At 37.5% G+C, this 21,709-nt stretch overlaps 1 protein-coding gene and 1 pseudogene across 8 annotated transcripts in view; one reads left to right on the top strand and one right to left on the bottom strand.

Annotated features, from left to right (window-relative positions):
- The window catches only part of WDFY3 (WD repeat and FYVE domain containing 3), a 324,335-nt gene that overhangs the window by 15,740 nt on the left and 286,886 nt on the right, over positions 1–21,709 (top strand). The window lies entirely within an intron of this gene.
- On the bottom strand, positions 7,715–8,746 carry LOC140513343 (L-lactate dehydrogenase A chain pseudogene; annotated as a pseudogene).

The following is a 21,709-nucleotide window of genomic DNA, read 5'->3' as shown; positions in this document are numbered from 1 at the left end:
TGTTATCTCCCCGTTTGACTGAGCTCCGTGGGAGCCGAGGCTGGCTTTTGCCTTTCTTTGCCTCCCTTGAGCTTATTAATACAAGTGCCTGGCACGTACTCTTCACTTAATAAATAAATGCTTGTTGACTTGACTAGCACAAAGTGTGCACTTAATAAATTCATGTTGGCTGATTGTAGACATTTTTTGGTTTCAAATTGCTTGGGTGACATGATATCAGCAGACCTCAGTGTACTTCCAGCCTAATAAAACAGTTTCAATGAGCATCACTCAAGTGCTGGCATACCAAATGTCCTCCAGGATGCCACTGCTAATCCTATGTGCTCATTGAATAGCCAGTCTGGATGACTATGATGCTTCCCTTCACCTTCTTGAGGAACTTTGTTTGTGATACATCGGACTTCAATACGGTTTATTGTGTTGTTTTGAGTCCTGTCGTTATGACTGAGGCAAATGCACCGTCTGGATGAATAAGATCTTGGTTCTTGCTTTTGAATTTATTGTTATAATGAAATGAAAAAGGATAATGGCTGCAAGGTAGTAATTTTAGTAAAACTTCCTTTACATGAAGCAGAGTTAGCTCTATTAGTAAGTAAGGATTTGGCTTATCTGCAAACAAGTGAAACCAAATAAAATAATGCATTTTCCTCTACCATATAAGTAATCATTTCCTTTTTGTTTGATGTTTCCTACATAAGAAATACTCAGTAGTCTTCTTGAGGATCCAGCAAGTTTGTCTTAAATGGCAATTTTAAAAAAAATTAATATATTTGAGTGAGCAGCCCATTTCTAAGTGTCTGAGGGAAGGTGGGAAGTGAGATGAAACAGAAACTAGGGAGAATGTAGAGAAGTGCAACAGAAATCCATTCTTATCCTTCATGACACATTTTACAGAAGAAATAGAATGTATCATGTGGACAAGTATTAGATCAAATGTTTATGTATTATATTCAAGATAGAAAAGTAGTTTTTGAGGATAGGTAATGAAAGGAGTTTAAGAAATTGAAATGGATCTACATAATGAACTCGATGAAAAGATTATAGAGTTGTCTTAGAGCCCATCTAGTTCGAATTCCTCATTTTAAAAATAAGAAAACTGAGGCCTAGAGAGGTTCAGGTACTTGCTTTAAGATCACCCAAGTAGTAAGTATAGAGCTTGAATTTGAATTCAGGTCTTTTGACTCCAAATCTAATCCCTTTTCCACTGGTGACTTCCAGCATTTTCTTGTCTCTGTGAGGCTTTGTGTGGGCTAAAATAGGCATTTAGTTACTTTTAACAACTGGGACTCAGGGAAAATGGTTTTGGGTAGAAGGATTTTGCCATCATCTTTTAAAAGCACTACCATCTCTACCTGCAGGTAAAGTGACTCTGTCTGCTTAGGCAAGGTGTGGTCAGATGATACAGAGCTTTAAGAGCCAAGAAGAACAGTTTGTACTTTCTTTTAAAAATTTTATTGATTTTTTTACATGACTTACATTTCCCAATAGAAATTTCCCTTCTCCCAGAGAGCCGTCTCTTATAACAGAGTAAAAGAAAGGAGAAATATCTCAACCCACCTCTGCCCCTCTGTTTTTTACTTTGATCCTTATAATTTCACAGCATTTAGTTATGTCAAAATGTTTTATGTTTTGCTGATGTTATTCTTTGAGTTTACATTGTTTTAATAATGATGCATGCTGTTTTCTTGGTTCTTCGTACTTCACTTTGTATCAGTTCATATAAATTTTCCCAAGCTTCTCTGTATTCGTCATTCGTTGCAGTGTCGTCCTATTCTAGTTCAGTCAGTCCACAAGCATTTATTATGTGATTGATTGATTCTGCTATGGTTGTTAAGTAGTGGAGTTACACAAGGTGTTTGGGAATGGCCTCCTACAGAAGCTGCGATTTGAGCTGAAAGGAAGCCTGGAAGTAGCTCCAGGGAGTAGAAGGTGGAGAGCTTTCTAGCCATGGTGAGGCAGCTAGTACATAAGAGTGAGGAGGCTCAGTGTCATGGCTGATGAGCTGTGAGTAGGGTCTAGGAGTACATGAAAGGGAATGAAGTATGAGAAAAATGGAAAGGTAGGAAAGGGTCAGCTTGTGAAGGGATTTCATTACCAGAGGGAGGGTTTTTCTTTTTGATCCTGGAGGTGATAGGGAGTCATGGAGTGTAAGGTGTAGCAGGAATGCTGTGATTAGACCAGTCTTTAGGAAAGTCATGTTAGCAGCTGACTGGAGGATGGGTTGGAATAGTGAGAGAGACTTGAGGCAGGAAGATGAGCCAGCCTCTTAAAACAGTTCAGACTCGAGATAATGAGGGCTTGCCCTGGGTTTGTGGCTGTGTGAGTGGAGAGAAGGGGGATATATGGAACGGATGTTGTGAAGGTGGAAATGACAAGATTGGGCAACAGTTTGGATATATGGGATGAATGAAGTGAAAAGGTGAGGGCAACATTGATGCTTCGAGCCTGACTGGTGTATTACTATTTGTAAAGCACTTGGCACAGTTGCCAACACATAGTAGATGCCTAATAAATGCTTGTTCCCTTAACCCTCTCCTGGTAAGGGAGTCTGGAAGATGGGAGATTTGGAGGAGAAAGCCACTGAATTCTATTTTGGAGTTTGAGATGCCTATGGGAAATAGAGTAAGATTCCAAAAGGCAAGTTGGTGGTGTGGTTCTCTACTTCAGGAGATAGGTTTGGGTTAAATATATAAATCTATTCAGTGATGACATATTTATTTTTTTAATTACTCAGTTTTATTTTTGGTTCTAAATTTTTTCCCTCCCCCCACAACTCCCTCACCCATTGAGAAAGCAAGAAATATAAAACTTTTTGCAGGCATTAAGTCCTGCAAAACAACTTTCCATGTAAGCCAAGTTCCTGGGGAGAGAGGTGTGGAAAGAAGAATTCCAGTGAATTCTCTGTCTGGAGATAGATAGATAGCATTTTTCATTGTGAGTCCTTCGGCATTGTGGTGGCCCATTGTATTGATCAGAATTACTCATAAGTCTTTCATAGTTGATTATCTTTATAATATTGCTGTTACTATGTACAGTATTCTCCTAGTTCTGCTTACTTTACTTGGTTTCAGTTCATGAGTCTTACCGAGTTTTTCTGAAGCTATCCTCGTCCTTTCTTATAGCACAATAGTATGCTATCACATTCATATACCTTAAATTGTCTGTCATTCAGTCATTTTTCAGTCATGTTTGACCTTTCATGATCCCCTTTGGGGTTTTCTTGACAAAGATACCAGAGTGGTTTGTCATTTCCTTCTCCAGTATATTTGACAGATGAGGAAACTGAGGCAAACAGGAATAAGTGTCTTACATAGGGTCACACAACTAGTAAATGGATGAAACCAGATTTGAACTTAGGAAGATGAGTCTTCCTGACTCCAGCCCTGGCTCTCTACCCACTGTGCCATTTATCTGCCCTAACCTGTTCAGCATTCCCCAATGGATGGGCATCCCTTCAGTTTTCTTTGCTACAACAAAAAGAGCTACTATAAATATTTTTATACATATGGTCCTTTTCCTTTTTTTGGGGGGGGGGGGGGTCTCTTTGGAGTATAGACCCAGTAGTGGTATTGCTGAATAATTTAATAGCTTTTGGGGCATAGTTCCAAATTCCTCTCCACAATGGCTGGACTAGTTCACAGCTCCACCAAAAGTGCATTAGTGAACCTATTTCCCACATCCCCTTCAGCATTTGTCTTTTTCTTTTTCTGTATCTTAGCCACTCTTCTGGGTTTAAAGTAGTACCTCTGAGTTGTTTTAACTTGCATTTCTCTGGAGATGATAATTGAACCAATGAGAGCTGAGCAGGTAACCAAGTAAGATAGTATATATAGAAACGAGAACCCAGAAATTTGGGTAATACCCAGGATGGGTTGGTTTTGATCTGAACAAAGATCCACCAAAAGAGACTGAGAAGAAGTAGTGAGACAGGAAAACTAGTGGAGATCAGTGACACAAAAACAGAGAAAGACAGAGAGACAGAGGGAGGCAAATAAGGAGACAGAGAAGGAGAGAAAGACAGAGGGAGACACAGAGAGAGAGAGAGAGAGAGAGAGAGAGAGAGAGAGAGAGAATAAAGCCAAACCTAGAGGGGAGAATCTGTAGGAGAAGCAGCTGATCAATATTACAAGGTCAAGAAGGATGATGATTAAGAAAAGGCCATTATTTTGGTAATTAAAAGATCATTTGGAAACTTTGGAGGGGACAGAAGTGTATTTAACCATCCTCCAATCAGTGGCTATTTATTTTGTTCCCACTCCTCAGATTATAAAAAATGCTCCTGTAAATATTTTGGTGTATGTGGGACCTTTTTTTTTTTTTTTATCACTGACCACTTTAGGGCTATGTGCTTCTTCTAGAGGGAATCTCTGGGTCAAAGTTAGTTACTGTCTTCCATAATTTAAATTGAAATTCATGATTTCAGTTCTGCAAGCACCTCCTTCATTCAGGGCACTGTGAAATAGCATGGAAATACGAAAATAGACGTGAGTGCTGAAAGGATACAACATGTACGACTTAAGAGGGAGTATAGATTCCCAGGCTGGTCAGTCATCTAATCTGCCATTATGCTCCAGATGTACCTGGTATTATTTCTGCTTTATGGAAGGAGGTTGTGACTTTCCCATGGTCACATAGCCAGAAAGTGTCAGAGACAGAAATTTAACTCAGCTCTTTTTGACCCCAAGTTCCACATTATACCCACTACACCATGCTGCTTCTCATGTGTGAACAGGCTGATTATGACCTGAGAAGAGCCCTAAACAGTTTTATTTCTTTCTCCTTAATCCTTTTATGGACATTTCTTGGCTGGTTGAGAACCAGTTATAGCCAGAAACTCAGGTCACACTTTAAAGGGCTAGAGGTAGTTAGATTGTAAAATTAGATATAAAGGAATTGGTTAAAATCTCTCCTCTGACATTTGTAATTGGATTTTAAAAACATCTAACCTTGTTAAAAAAAAGGTAGGCTATATCTGGTATGAATTGTGTCCAGTTCTGAGTGCCCCACTGTTTAAAAAAAGACATTGATAAAACTGGGAAATATTTAGAGCAGGGCACTGAAGGAACTGGTGATGTTTAGTATAGATAAGATAGATAAGTAGAGATAAGAGAAGCCTGAGGAGGTGATGATAGCTGGCTTCAAGCATTGAAGTATCATTATATAGAAGAGGAATCAGGTTGATTTTGCTTGGTCCTAGTGGGCAGAACTAATATCTGTGAGTGGTGGATGGTGCACAGGCAGGTTTAGTCTTGATGTAGGGAAGAACAATGCTTAGAACGATTTTAGAGTAAAATGGTTGGCTAGCTTTCATGAAAAGCTATGCTGAAGAGGGGATTCTCCATGGGTTGGTGCCTTCCTCCCCTGAGATTCTGTTATTCTGTAAAGGAATGAATATTTAAAAGAAACTTGAAGGAAAACATCTTTTTAAAACACCAGGACCATTTTAAAGTTAACCTTTTAAAGGTGTTACCTGTAAAACACTTAACCCGGCCTCACTATCCTTATCTATAAAATGATGAGGTTATACCCGTTATGCTAGAGGGTCCCAGCAGTATATCTGTGAGTCTGTGCTACTAGAGAAATTAAGGTATTTTTCTTGGGACTTTTTTTTCTTGGGTACTGTTTTTTCTTTGTTAATTATTTCTCAGTTACGGTTAATTGGTCATCATTTAGTTGGTCATATGGGTACTGTAAGTGCATCACAAGATGCCAAGAACTGCTGATGTTACATGGTTTGCTCTGACATTTTAGTAACTTCCTTGTTAAGACTTTAATAAAGCTTTGGTGGTAGTTCGCTTTCTTACACAATAGGAGGATATGAGAAAGCACATTAGGCTTGAAGTTTCTAATTTCACAATCGCAAAGTACAGAATGTTAATATCTTGTTTTCTCTCACAGCACTTAGGAACTAAGGAAATGAAATTTTAAAATCTTTACTATGTAAAAAATAACATCCTTAATGCATTTTATGCTACAGAAAAATGTTCTTTTAACTAAAAGTTTATAACAAATTGGTCATATGATGGAAAATGAATGTATGTAAAGAAAACACAGCTCAGATACCTCCTTGGTGAAGCCTTTCCTGATCCTCACAACGGCTAGTTTCCTTCCCTAAACACTTTGTAGGTGTTTTACATATTCTCTATACGTATTTGGTGTGTGCATGTTATGAACATGTTGCATTCCCTGGTAGAATATGAACTCCTTGAGAATAAAAATTGTTTCATTCATTAGATTTGTATTTACATTTCCTGGCATGCAGTAGGCGCCTAATGAAACGCGTATTGATTGATGTACATGTTTAGCTTCTGTTCTTGGTGTTCAATAGAATTTTAATAACTTAGCTTTTAAAAAATTTCTGACATTTTCTTTTGTATTTTTAAAAACAAATAAGGACTTGGAGAGTCCTTCATTTTGGGACCATGGCTGTACTCTTGGATTAGAACACTAGTTATAAAAAGGGAGAGCCTGCTCTAGACGTCAGTCTTGAGAAAACTTTGTGGATGGGGGAGGGATTGAACACATTCCACAGACTTTAATTTTGGTAACCAGTGTAGCAAGGATGACATGAAGCTTAGATAAGAGAAGTCCCTGTCCTCTTGAAGCTGGTAGATGAGTGGTATGTACGTACACACACACACACACACACACACACACACACACACACTGCTAAGTTTTAGAACAAATGCAGGAAGGACTCAGGGAAGAATAAAACGTTTGGTGTGCAGCAGTGAGGGTCCAGTTGAAATTTGTAGTGTGACTAAAGTTATATGAGTTCCATAAACTTTCAGCAGCATATAATGGTGGAGGATTATGTAATTAGTCAGAACTGGGGTTTGGAAAAAGATAATTGGCAAGTACAGGGGCAAAGGATTAGCAGGTAGAGGACAATGTAAAATTGTACTGGGTTGATAATAGGGTCAAGATTTTGAGGAAGGTGAAGCCAGAGCAGGTAGGATGGCCCAGAAAACTAGGGAGATATGGAGTAACTGCAGTTTTTTTTTGTTTGTTTTTTTTAAATTTAATTAATTAATTAGTTTTCAGTTTTCAACAGTTACTTCCATAGGTCTTAAATTTTCTCCCTCTTCCTTCCCTCCCTGAGACAACATACAATCTTTTTTTTTTTTATCAGTTATTTGTTGTTTATTTGACACTTGAGGAATTGGTTGCATTGTTGTACATATGCAGATCTTTTTATATAATATGGAAATTTACAACTATTGATATATGTGTGTATATATATATATATATATATATATATATGAAACATATATATGTATAGGCAGACAAAATCAGGTCCTCTAGAAAGGTGATACATGGGGTCATGCTGTAGTGCCCTAAGGGAGAGGAGCACAAAAGTAATCAATGCATCAGTAAAGAATTACTACTGTATGGTGTTTTGTATCCAAGAGTGTTGTCTTCTGGACCTAAGGGAACCTGTAGCACCTACATACTAAGCAGGTAGTTTATATACCTGTGGGGCACTGGCTGTGGTTGACACCAACCACTGAGACTATGTAAGTCATATCTAGCATCATATGCTAACTACGACAGGGTTCTATTCCCCATTTCTAACTTTAGGAAGAAACTAGAGTGTGTTCACAGGTTTTACATTTCTGGTGTTTAGTCACTAATCAGAGGAAGAATTTGGCCTATTTGAAAAGAGGGGTTGAGCCCCTTTCATGTTCTCTCAATGGCAGCACATTCAAAGGTTTTAAAATTGTAGCTCCTTTTGGATTCCCCAAAGAGTATCTGTGCTCTTCTTTAAACGGCTCTCCTCCTCTGGATTCAGGTTGACCTTCACCACATCTGAAATGCCATTCTGCCCCAAGACACATGGGACACTAAGGAAGACATCCTCATTAATGCCATGTAGGCCCTTAATCATGGTGGAAATTGGATGCACTCTCCTAAGATTCCTCATAATGCTTTGTGCCAGATCTGTCACAGACAAGCCAATGGCCCAGGAAGTGTAGCCCTTCAGTTTGATTACCTCATAAGCACTTTCAACCACTTGTTTATGAACATCTTTCCAATCCTCTGCATCAGCATCAGTTCCCAAAGAAGGATGAAGGTTCTTTAGAGACACACTGGCAAGATTCACACCGCTCCACACAGGAACACTGGAGTCTCCATGTTCCCCAAGGACCCCTCCATGACAACTTGAGGAATGGACACCAAGTCTCTCCCCTATTAGATAATGGAAATGGGCAGAATCCAGATTGTAACCACTTCCAATAACCTGGCTTTTAGGAGAGCCACTTAGCTTCCAGGCCATATATGTCAAAATATCCACTGGATTGGATACAATAAGCAGCTTGCAATTAGGGCTGTATTTAACAACAGTGGGAATGATGAATTTAAAGATATTCACAGTACGCTGGACCAAATTAAGATGACTTTCTCCCTCTTGTTGACGTGCCCCAGCCGTAACAATGACCAGCTTTGAGTTTGCAGTCACGCTGTAGTCTTTGCCAGAAACAATCTTTGGTGTTTTGAGGAAAAGGCTGCCATGTTGGAGATCCATCATCTCTCCCTTTAGTTTGTCTTCTATTACATGAACTAGGGCAAGTTCATCAGCCAATTCCTTTGTTAAGATACTAATGGCACATGCCATGCCAACTGCACCAAGTCCAACAAAAGTGATCTTGTTCTGGGGAACCTGGTCCTCCTTTAGGACATTCAAGATAAACTGATCCTGGACAGTTGATGCCATTTTGGAGGGTAGCTGAGGGGATAGCTGGTCAGGCTATACTTCTGAGAAAGATGTGAGGTTGATGCTCCCAGGCTCGCACCTCAACATACAATCTTATATGGATTCTACACATAAACTCTTATTAAACACATTTTCACACTAGTCATGTTGCATAGAAGAATTAAAATGAATGGGAGAAATCATGAGAAAAACCAAAACAAAACTTAACACAGGAGAAAACAGTCTGCTTCATTCTGTGTTCTGATTCCATAGTTCTTTCTCTGGATGTGGATGGCTTTTTGCCTCAAGAGTCCTTTGGCCATGTTTTAGGTCCCTGCATTGCTGTGAAGGGCTTAGTCTGTCAGAAACAGTCCTCACACACTGTGGCTGTTACTGTGCATAATGTTCTCCTGGTCCTACTCATTTAACTCAGCATCAGTTCGTATAAGTCTTTCCAGGTTTTTCTGAAGTCTGACTGTTCGCTATGTCTTATAGCTCAATAGTATTCCATTACATTCGTATACCACAGCTTGTTCAGCCATTCCCCAGTTGATAAGGCATTCCCTCAATTTCCAGTTCTTGGCCACCACAAAAAGAGCTGCTGTCAATATTTTTGTACATGTGGGACCTTTTCCCATTTTTATGATCTCTTTGGGATACAATCCTAGAGCAACATTGCTGGGTCAGAGTATGCACATTTTTGTAGTCCTTTGGGCATAGTAATTAGAGTTTTTAGAGAGATTTCTGAGAATACATTTATAAGGGTTCAGAATGAGGAACCCAAGAAAGATAGTAGAAAACATAGTTAGCATTTAAAGCATTTTACAATTATCTCATTTAATCTTTACAACTCTGTGAGGTAGAGGCTTATTCTCCTCATTTTTTAGAGGAGGAAAATGAAGGACAGTGAATTTGAGAGACTTGCCCAATCTCACTCAGGCAGTAAGTATTTGAGGCCAGATTTGATCTTATGTCTTCTGATTCCAGGCTCAGCACTTTATCAGCTGTGCCACTTGACTGCCCGTTGGAGGTTATAGTCAGAAGACTTCCTCAAGTTTTGATTGTGGTAGCAGGAAGACCCATGGGTGATGATGAAATCAAGAGTATAACCTCCCTTAAGTGACTTAGGCAGAGTGAAGGTATAGAGTATAGACCACTGAAGCTGAGTTGGTTGAACTAGGAATAGGAAGCAAGGATGTTTGAGGAGCTATCAATATATACTTTGAAGTTCTCATGTACAAGGGAAGGGGTTGGGGAATTAGAAGACTATGAATGAGGCACTGAACCCTTGGAGAAAGGAAGGGAAATGATTTGGGGATTGCAGATAACTGCTACCAGGATCTAGATTGGGCAGTATTTTTAGACAGAGATAAACATCAAAGGAAGTGAGGTTGCTGAGTGACTAAGAGGTTGGGGGGGGAGTAGACGTGTGAAAACAGCGGTAAGGGAGCAGTACGCATGATGATTTCTTCTCCTGGTCCAGCATGTAGTGGAGAAGATTGCCAGGGATACAGTGTCTTCTGGGAGAGATCCAAGAGGGTAGAAAGATGGCAAGAGGAAAAAGTCAAATGTGAAGGAGAGTTTGTTAAAACCTGTTTAGTTCAAGTAAAACCAAATGTATTGTATTTGTCCATGACAAATATCGTTTATGATATTTAGAAATATCTAAGTCTTTAAAATGAGAATTGTTTTCAGAAATGAGTCAGGTGATTTGTAATCAGGTTAAGCAGGTATTTACTTCCTTTTATTTGTTTAAATGTTTTTTTTATCCCAAATACTAAATAACACATTTTCATATAGAAAAAAAAAAGAAGACTGTGAATCTTTGTACAGCTTGTTCCTTTGACCTTAGTCTTTTTTTTTGGTTCTATAATAAATTCAACCTGTAACTTTCAAAGCTGTCCTGCTTGTATTTCCTTCTGAACTTCCTTCTATTTCCTTCTTTGAATTAAAAAAAAAATGCTCCAGTGATCTTCTTTGCTTTCTTCTCTCCCCTATATATTTATTTTTGGAGGAGGCGGAGAAGAGACAAAATGGATATCTTTCTTCTCCCTCGTCCTCTTAACTTCACCTCTTTTTCCAGAGATGTCCTAGCATGTTTCATCGTTGGTTGTCTGGAGTCATGGTTGGTTGTTGAATTGATCAAGTTCTTAAGTCTCTCAAAGTTATTTTTCCTTACAGTGTTAAATGTTAGTGTACAAATTGTTCTCTGGTGCTGCTCACTTTTTGTAATTCATATGAAACTTCTCATATTTTTCTGAAATTATCCTTTTTTTCATTATATGCATATATCATAATTTATTCAGACATTACAATACACAATTGATGGGCACACTTTACCATTCTTTCTTACAAAAAAAATGCTATAAATATTTTTGTTCATATGGGTGCTTTTACTCTTTAATCTTTGGGGTCTATAAATCATTAGGCATAGTTCTAAATTACTTTCTTAAATGACTGGACCATTTGTAGCTCTGCCAAGAGTGCATCAGCATGCCTTTCCTTTTGTTTGCCCTCCCACAATTGCTGTTTTCTTTTTTTGTCAGTTGTTTTAATTTGTATTTCCCTTATTAGTGGTTTTCCTACAGCTGTTGATTACTTGAATTTCTTCCTTTTTACATTTGAATATCAATTCCTTGTATATCTTGGAAACCAGATCTTTATCAGAAGAAAATTGTTGGAAAGATTTTTCTTCCAGTTGTTTGCTTTTTCATTTTAGCTATATATTGGATTTGTTTATTTGTAAATACTTTTAAATTTTATGCTTTACGTAGTCAAAATTATCCATTTTTTTCATCTGTGAGCCTCCTTATTTTTTATTTGGGCATGAACTTTTTTCCATAAATCTGATAGGTAATTGTTCCTCTTATGTGACCTTTTATGTTGGTCACATACCCAATTGTAGCTTATCTTTGTATGAGGTACGCAGTGTTTTTCTAAATCTAATTTTTCCCTCATAGTGATTTCTAATTTTCCTAAAGATTATACAGTATGACCAGAATGGATTTATACCAGGAATGCAGGATTGGTTTAATTTAGGAAAACTTAGCAAAATCAGCAAATGTTAACAGATGCAGAAAAAGCTTTTGGTAAAATCCAACATCACTATCTGTTAAAAAACAGTAGGAAATTTAGGAATAAATGTACCTTTCTTTAAGTGACAAGTAGCATATGGCTAAGCCAAGAGTTATTCTTATAATGGAGATAAATTTGAGTCCTTTCCAATAGATTTGGTGGTGAAACTAGAATGCTCCTTGTTACCACTTCTGTTTGATGCAGCTCCAAACAATGTTAACTGTAGCACTAAGACAAGAAAGCGAAAATTGTTTAAAAATAAAATAGGTAAAAAAACAAAATTAGCACCTTTTTTTTGGCATGTGATATGATGGCCTACTTAAAGAACCTTAAAAACTTAACTAAAAATTAATGGACCCAATTAATGACATGAGCAAACTTGCAAGATATAGAATAAATCCATACAAATCATTAGCATTTCTATATAACATCTGTAAAATCAGTGGGAGAAGATAAAAAGAGAAATTCTGTTTTAAATTACTAAATAGACACAAGAACTCTAAAAATGCAACTACAAACAACTATTTACAGAAATATTTAGAAAAATATTAATTTTTCATGGGAAGGACAAGCCAATATAATAAAAATCACAGTAGTACCTAAATTAATTTACTTATTCAGTACCATACCAATCAAACTACCAAAGGATTACTTTAGACAACCAGAAAAAATACTAATGAAATTCATGTGGAAAAAAATAGCAACAAGACTCTTGAGAAATAATGCAAAGAAATAGGAACTAAAGGGCTCCATCAGTTGTCAGATTTCAGACCATATACTACAAAGCAACAATTGTTAAAACAATTTTGTACTAGTTAAGAAATATGGTAATCAGTGGAACTGATTTGATACACAACTTATGGAAGTAAATCTACCTAATATTCTAATATTTTATAAGCACAAATTCCTAGCTATAGGAATAAAGACTCACTATTTAAATTAATCTCCAGTTAGGTTGGAATCTTTAATGACCCCTCTTGAATATAATTTTTATTGTGTTGTGGTCAGTAAAAGATGTGTTTAATATGTTTTTTTGTAAAGGGGTTATGCAAAGCAGAAATCTATTACAGTTACTTCTACTCCTACATGGTCATTGCTAAGTATCCTAATTTTTCTAAAATTCTATTAGACTTTTTATTTTGCTTATTTTTTTGGTTAGATTTGTCTAGTTTTCAAAAGAGTACATTGAGGTCCCCACTTAGTATAGTTGTATTGTCTGTATCTCTCTAATTCTACAGACTTTTAAGTATGTAGGTTCTATGCCATTTGGTGTCTATATATTAAATACTGATATTGTTTAATATTCTAGGGTATCTTTTAGCTTGGTTTGTAATTGACCTGTTTTAACCATGTCAGTTTTACCATGGCTTTGTTTGACATCATGATTTCTGCCTCTGCTTTTTTCAGTTCACCTACAGCATGAATAATTCTTCTCTAGCTTGTTGAGTTCATATGAATCTTTATGCTTCAAGTATGATTCTTGTGCAGAATAGATTATAAGATTTTACTATTCTTTTATTGAGTTTTATTTTATGGATGGATTCATCCCATTCAAATTTATTGTTATGGTTGTTATTTTTTCCCCTCCGTCATACTGTTTTAACTTTTCCCCCACTTTACCAAGAAGAAGGGGCTGAAAGACAAGGAATGTAATGACCATTATCTGTAATGGAGAAATTCTGCTTCTGGTGCTCAGCCTCTCTTGAATTCCCCTCATCCAGCCCTGGATCGATGCTTTTCTCTCTTTCTGTTCAAGCACCTTGTCAGGATCTAAAGTAGAATAGTTGAAGTTTCTTTTTAAAGGTGAAGTTTCTTTTATTTGTGAAAATTCCCTTCCTTATTTCACTCAATCCCACCCATGCTGTCTCTTCCTATTTCCCTTTGGAGTGTGATGATTTTCTATACCCAGCTCCATTTTTCTATACAACAGTTTGCGTGTGTGTGTGTGTGTGTGTGTTTACATGTACAAGTGAGTGTGCACATTGAACCTTTATCCAGGTGTGATAACAGTGACGTTCAGGTGATGCTCACTCCTGCTACCTCTTCCTCTGTGTGTGTGCATGTGCACATGTGTGCGTGTGCTTATTTTGCACACTTCAGTTATGAAAAATAGTATTTTCTATCCTCCTTTTCCTTCTGTCTTTCCTAACATTTCCACTTTTTCCTTTTCTTTCCTCTCTTAAATTCATCAAAATGGAGAAAATCCACCTAAAATGCTGTTTAATTCCATCTCTGACATTTGTAGACCCTGAATATTTGAAGAGATACTTGTTTCCTTACCTCCCATTACAATTAGTACTTTTTCATCGTATAACCACATCCATTAAGGGTGTTTGGGTTTCAGTGTTTTTTTTTTTTCTGTACGCTTAATGGTAACATACTATCATCCTATTCAACTCTAGCCTTTTTTTCAGGAATGCTTTATGGTCTTTCATTCCATTAAAGAGTCCTAAAGGATTATACTCAGTTTTCCTGAGTAAGTCAGTCTTGACTTTATCTTTTGCCTTTTTAAGATTTTTAATTGTTGCCAGTCAAAACTTCCAAAGTCTTAGGTATTCCTGAATTTGGTTCACTGGTTCTTGAACTATCCTTCTCTCTTTTTTTTTTCCTGCCTTTGTACAGTATTTTTTTTTTGACCTGGAAGTTCTGAGTTTGGTTATAACATACCTGGTAGTTTTCCTTTCAGAGGTGATCACTGGGCTTTTTGTGTTTTTACTTTGTCCTCTATTCTAGTATATCTGGGAAATTTTCATTTGTAATATCTTGAAATAGAGTATTCATGGGTTTTTTTGGTCATGGTTTTCAAGATGTTTGATGATGCTTAGATTCTTTCCCTTTTTTCTAGGTTATTTGTTTTTGATATTAGATATGTGATATTGTCTTCTAATCTTTTCTCTGCGTGTATGTTTTTTGTTTCTTGGAGTCATCTATTCCTTTTTGTTTTATTCCAGTTTTCAAAGAGTCTTGGGTAAAATTTACCATAGATTTAAATTCATTTTTTATCTCTAGAATACCCCCTTGGGTATTCTTGTAGTACTTGTGGCCAACCCCTTTTCCTCTGAGTTTCCAATTGTGACGACTGTGGAGATTCTTCTGGGTGGGTTTTTTTTTGGGGAGATGTCTCTGAATCTATAAAAATTCTTTGTGCTGTCTGATGATTTCTTCAGTTCGTATTTCCAGCCTTTGATTCTGAATTAGAGCTTTGTGCCAAACCTCAGCTCACCCCTTCTACTTTTGAGTGGGGTGGTCGGCCCTGCTTAGTCTTGACCTGAGTTCTTCCTCTGACACACGTCTTCTAGGATATGTCTGATCTGAGTTCTGATAAGTTTTAGAGTTATGGATAAGAACCCCCCCCCCCTCCCCATCTTCCAAGTTAAGAGTGCTGATATCTGGTGTCTTGAGTTGTCCCAGTCTGACAGTTGCTGTCCTGATCTCTCCTGCACCATTCTACAACCAATTCTAAGCAATAACCATCTTTCTGTCTCTGGAGTTAAGGAATTTAGTTGTCTGTCTCTGACTGGGCCTGCCACCTCCTGAGCTTCCTCTGCTCTTCTTTGGGGCTTTTGGTTGCCTTCTTGACCAGTTCTATTTCAGATAAAGGTATTCATTGTAGTTTCTCTTTGGATTTTTTGATCATTATTTTGGTCTGCTGCTATTTTTAGTTTTTTTTTTTTTTTTTTGCTGGAGTGACCAAAATTTCTTCATTTTCAGTACAGCTATTTTTAAAATTGGAAAATGTATCAAAAATATTATTCTAAAGTTATTCATAGCTCTAAATTTCTTATAAAATATGGTCACTTTATCTTTCTGGATCACAGTATAAATTTTTGAGGACTTTGTATTTATTTATTAACAGTGCTTAAATTTTTCAGAAATTTTTATCACATGAATAAATTTCAGAGGGAAGTTTTTCTTATTGTTATAATAAAAAATACCAATTTTTTAAAGCTTAAATGCTCTATAGAATATTATGACATGAAAAAGTCAGTGTATTTCAGAATAATATAGAAGTGTCTTATCCTCTGTGCTCATATGGTTGCAGTTTTGCCAAGGCTTCATGCTTCATTTTAATATACTGTTTTTTAAAATAAAGTTTCATTAAAAAGTCCTTTTTATAAAAAAAGATCTTATAAAAACTTGAAAACCTGTATGTAGTTGCTTACTTGTCTGCCAGTATATTAGTATAAAATGAGTTCAAGTTGCATGGGAGGCTTACATTTGTAACTAATGCTTGTAGACCCATTTGACTTTTATTTTACATTTTCCTTTTAGTTCAACACTCCCTCTTCCTCTCCCTCTCCCTTTGAGATTAGGAAGGTTGTTTTGCTTGGGGAGTATTCTCCCTTGTATTTTCCTCCCTCTTACTTTTATTTCCCCCATTCTTTTTTAAATTTCAATGTAATATTTCATTTTTTCCCCAATTCCATATAAAGACAATTTTTATCTTTCAGTTTTTAGAATTTTTTGAGTTCCAAATTGTCTCCTCTTTCCATTCCCCCCAGTTGAGGAGGCAGTCAATATGATATAGGTTATGTAGTCATTAAAAACATATTTCCATGTTAGTCATGCAGTGAAAGAAAACACTGACAAAAGAAAAAAAAAAGAAAGTTTTTAAAAAGTATGCATTCAAATTATACTAGTTCTTTCTCTGGAGATGGACAGTTTTTAAGTCCTTCAGAATTGTTTGCTTAGAATAGCTAAGTCTTTCACAGTTGATCATCATGCAACATTGCTGTTTTTGTGTGCAATGTTCTTTAGTACTGCTCATTTCACTTTGCATAAGTTTATGTACATCTATCCTTGTTTTTCTCAGAGGATCCTGTATATCATTTCTTATAACACAAGAGTATTCCATCACAATCATGTACCACAGCTTATTCAGCTATTCCCCAGTTGATGGACATCCCCTCAATTTCCATTTTTTTGCCTCCAGTAAAAGTTACTATAAATACTTTTGTACATTTTTTATCTCATTGGAATTTAGGTGTAGAAGTGGTATTGCTAGGTTAAAGAGTATGTGTGGTTTTGTAGTCCTTTGAGCATAGTTCCAAATTACTCTCCAGAATGTTTGAACCCACATACAACTTCACCAACAGTGGTGCGTTAGTGTCTCAATTTTCCTCTAGTCAAAAGTGATTTAGAGAGTTTTTATATGACTGTAGAGAGCTTTGACTGCCTTGTCTGAAAACTGCCTATTCATATCCTTTGATCATTTATCAATTGAGGAATGGCTCTTATGTCTATATTTGATGCCTCTGTATAGTTGAGAAATGAGATCTTTATCGGAGAAACTTCCTGTAATTTTTTTCAAAGTTATGATTACTATATTTTTTCTCCATCCTATTTTCCCCATTTATCATATTCTCCCTCTCCTTTCAGCCTTTCTATTCTCAAAAGTGTTTGTAATATTAATTAGAGTTAAAGATCTTCCCTGCCCACTAATAGTCCTCACCTGGAGCCTATTAAGGGAAGCTTGGTTAGAGGAGGCTTGTTTTATAGAAATGCCCACACCTTTTGCTTATTAATGAGGCAGTGGATCATGAAGGTTGTGCCCTCTGGCTCTGAAAAGTGTATACATACTCTGAGGTGAGGTTTTGCTTTGGGGGCTTACTCTTGAGAAGAAGGTTGTATGCTAGGTGAGACTCTGGGTAGCTGTGCCCTCTTCACCCCTTTGAAAAGCCAAATATTGGTGCTTCTCTCTCTGGTAACTATGTATGTATATAATGGTCAGACAGTTGGATCTTTTGATTTGTGATGTACATATTGCTTATGGTCAGACAGAAGTCTTCTCTGCTGGTCTTTATTTCTCTGCTGGTGAATGTAATTAAAGTAAGATTGCTGACCCCTTAAAAGTTGCTTTCCTTTTAGAAAAGCAGTTCCAACAACCTGTACAACAGGCTGTCCTGTGTATACCACGGTGCTTGCTGTTACAGTATTTTGCTTCTGACTTTTACCTCTCCCAATTTGCCCTTTCTTCACTCAGCCCCTCCAATCTCTGATCCCCTTCTCATCCTCCTTTCCTTGTACGGTAAGATAGATTTGTATACGCAACTGAGTATGTACCTTTTTCCCCTCTTTGAGCCAGTTCCAATGATGAGAGCAAGGTTCATGTATTCCACCCCCATCTTCCCCTCCACTGTAAAAACTCTTTTGTGCCTCTTTTATGGGAGATAATTTACTCCATTCTACTTCTCTCTTTCCCCTTCTCCCAATGTATTCCTCTTTTTTATCCTTTCATTTTGTTTTTTTAGATAATCATCTCATCCTATTCAGTGCGAACCCATGCCCTCGTCTGTGTATACTCTTTCTAACTGCCCTAATAAGGAGAAAGTTTTTAGGAGTTAGAAGTATCATTTCCCCATGTAGAAATGTAAACAGTTTAATTTTATTGAATCCTTATGATTTTTCTTTCCTGTTTACCTGTTCATGCTTCTTCTGAATCTTGTATTTAAAAGTTACATTTACTATTCAGCTCTGTTCTTTTCCTCAAGAATGCTTCAATTTAAAGTCCTCTGTTTCATTAAATATCCATTCACCCTCCCTCTGGGTTCCCCCCACAAGGATTAGACTTAGTTTTGACTGGGCCACCTTATTCCCCCATTCTTTGTCCCTGTCTGTTCACCTGTTGAACTTGATGCGTTTCCATACCAGCTTCTGTGTGTATGTCATGCATGTGCACATATTCAAGTCATTTATTCAGTTCTTATAAGAGTGAGGTTCTTTGGATGCCTGTTTATTCAACTCCTTTCATGATTATAGGCACCCTCGTTATAAGAAATAGTAAATTCTACACACACCCCTCTTTCTATATTTGGTAATCCCTCTCTTTTCTTTCCAATTTCAAAACTCTAAACGGAACCAGTTCAAGTTTAGGTCCTCTGAGTCCCTCAATACCTTTTCAACGTTAAAGAATATTTGTTTGGATTGAAAGGACATTGGTTTCTTCTCCCACATTTTAATGTTACCTGTTTGCCATTATATAGCCTTGTTTAAATATACTCGAGTAAATTTATCTTTCTTGGTTTCTCTTGATTCTTATGTGAGTGCTTTGTAAATGTTAGCTATTACATATGGTTAATAATAATATTAATATTATTGTTAACTTTGGAGAGAACAGGTTTTGTTGATTGATGAGTGTCAAAGCCAGTTTATAGACTGTCAAAGAGAGAGAGGAAAGGCAGTGGAGATATTAATTTTGATGGCCTTCTCGAGGAGTTTAGCCACAATAGTGTAGACAGTATGGAATGGATCATTTGTACGTGTAGAATTGCTTGCCTTGGCTAGGAGGAGGGGTAACGCTTCATGTAAGATGGGGTGAAAGATGTTAGCAGAAGGCATCTTGGTGATGTGAAGAGAGGAAAAAGGGGCTCTCTAGGCAAATAGCCTCATTTTTTTAGTGAAGGATGAGGTAAGGTTCTCAAATGAGATGGTATTGTGGGGCAGCCATGGGAGTCTTGAGAAGGCATGAAAAGGTTTAGAAATGCTACTGTGGTGAGTTAATTTGGAAGGTATAAAAGGATTGCCTTTCTAGAATGAGAGTCCAATTGAGGTCATGAAACATGTGTGTGTGTGTTTGGCCTTTGCTGCCGCAGAAGACCGTGCCATCAGAGAAAATAATGACATCACTTGCACTTGACTTTGTTTTGGGTGAGGGAGGGCTGTGCGGGTCACCAGCCTCACTTTTCCTCCAGAGCCATCTGAATCCAGTGACCAGATATTCATCAGGATGACTAGAGATGACCCAGGATGAGGTAATTAGCGTTAAGTGACTTGTTCAAGGACACACAGCTAGTGAGTGTCAAGTGTCTGAGGTGGGATTTGAACTCAGGTCCTCCTGACTCCTGCACTGGTACTCTATCCACTGCACCACCTAGCTGCTCCTCGTGGAACATAAATTTGTAGCGGAGACAGCAATGGTTTTGTGATTTTTTTCTCCAGCTTTTCTCCCACAGCATGAGTGGAAGCAAAAGCATCAGATGGTGGAAGTGATCTAAGGCTGATGATTGACAAGGCAAGGGACCCAAGAGATGAAAGTAGTGTAGAGATAAAGATGGGGAGGGAAGAGCGGGAGCCAGGGCAGAGTGATGGCCTGGAAAAGAACTGGGAGTGGAGGGATTGGAGGTCAGAGAGAGGAGTGAGAGCAGGCTTGGAAGTGTCAGTACAGGGGGAGAAGTAGAATGACAAACGAGAATTTCCCATGTACAAAATAATTTCAAGAGAGGAGTGAACACTAACAGTGGGAGTAATCAGGAAAGGCTGAACAGAGAAGGTTAATTGTGTTTGAAGGGGGCTAGAGATTCTAAGATTGCTTAGAAGGAAATACATTAGGGACCTGCAAAGGCAGAGACCAGAAATAGATGGTGCCCAAAGAGGCCCGCTGGGTTGGCCTTGGCTTTAAACTCTGTGCTGTTGCCAGTTCTAGTATTCTAGAAGTTGGCAAGCAAGAGCATGGTCAGTCTGTGCTTACTTTTTCAGACTTTGTCATTAGCTCATGTTTTTTTCAGAACTCGGAGTTTTGTCTTGAGTTGATACGTAATACCTGATTTTGTAATTGTTTTCTCCATGTTGACATGACATTCCACAGTCATCTCTTGTTTGAAATAAGGATAGGTTCTAGTCCTGTAGTTTCATTGATAAGTGGAACTTCTGAGTTAGGAGACTCCCTGAACCCACTAAAAGGCGTCACCTTTCCAGCCAAAAATCTTCAAGAGTTAATCATCTGGAGCACTGAGAGATTGTTCAGAGTCACATAACCAGTATGTGTTGGGGTGGGACTTGAATCTGCGTCTTCTGGTCTTCGAAGCCAGCCTCTCTGTTCACTCCAAAATGCTCCTTCTGCTTGAAAGGCAGATGGACAATGCATTCGTCATATCCTTTAAGTCATGAAGTGACAGAATCTGGAAACATTTATTTTGTAGCCATTCTCTATAAATAGTCTTTCTTTTCTTTTCTTTTTTTTTAAGCTGCAGAACAATTTATTTGAATGTCTGCTGAAGGCTTTGGTATCATCTGATTGTTTTCTGGTGTTGGAAAAAATGTATTTAAATGAAAAAAATATTCTTATACAACCTGATTAGCTAGATATTTATCATATGCAAGATCACAGAGAAGACCTTTTTTTCTTGAGGGAGATTTTCTTCAAAGGAAATGCAAATTTTGATTTTCAAGTACTTTAAAAATCTCAGTTCACCAAGGCCTCTGTTTACTGAGAGATAGCTATGGGAATTGAACATAACAGTGAGAGTTTATCATCATGATAACCATAGTGAGGAGTCTATCTCTTAGAGGGTGTGTTTCAGAAGTCATAGGATCATGGATTTAGAGTGGGAAGAGACTTCTGAGGTCATCCAACCCAAAAGGATTAAACATTCAGCCCACTGTCAACACTGATCTGTACTTTTTTTCCCTCATTTTACAAATGAGGAAACAGACATAAAGAGTTTTGAACTTCACATAGGTAGTAGTAAGTAGCAGATTTAGGATTTGAAACCAGGAGCTATTTACTTATTGTTTTCTTTTTCTTTCTCTGCTCAAGAAACTTCAGCAGTGTAAGTGCCATAGAAAATTTTATCCACCACTTCGAAATGGAGAATTTGAGCTCTGAGTATTAAAGATTTCAATGAAACAAACTGGTATCTACAACTGTGTATTTTTCCTAAATGAGAGAGTAGGATCCATTTTATGTAATGCACTTTGCTCCCTATTTCAGTGTAAAACCAATTTTGAATCTCAGTAGTATGACTTCATAGGATTTAAATCAGGAAGGGAAGTTAGTCCAGTATTCTCCTTTTGCAGAAGATGCGGTGGAGGTGTTGGGATGTCCAGAGGAGCAGGGTGAGCTGCGCAAGATGAGACAAGGAGCAGATCAGGGATCTGAACGCAACTGTATCCTCTCTAATTCCTGACCCTTTCTACTGCAGGCGGATTGTTTCTTTATCA

Source organism: Notamacropus eugenii, chromosome 7 (genome assembly GCF_028372415.1).
Source record: "Notamacropus eugenii isolate mMacEug1 chromosome 7, mMacEug1.pri_v2, whole genome shotgun sequence".
Taxonomy (NCBI): Eukaryota; Metazoa; Chordata; class Mammalia; order Diprotodontia; family Macropodidae; genus Notamacropus; species Notamacropus eugenii.
Note: the sequence above shows the minus strand (reverse complement) of the source record. Positions and strands in the feature narration are given on the sequence as shown.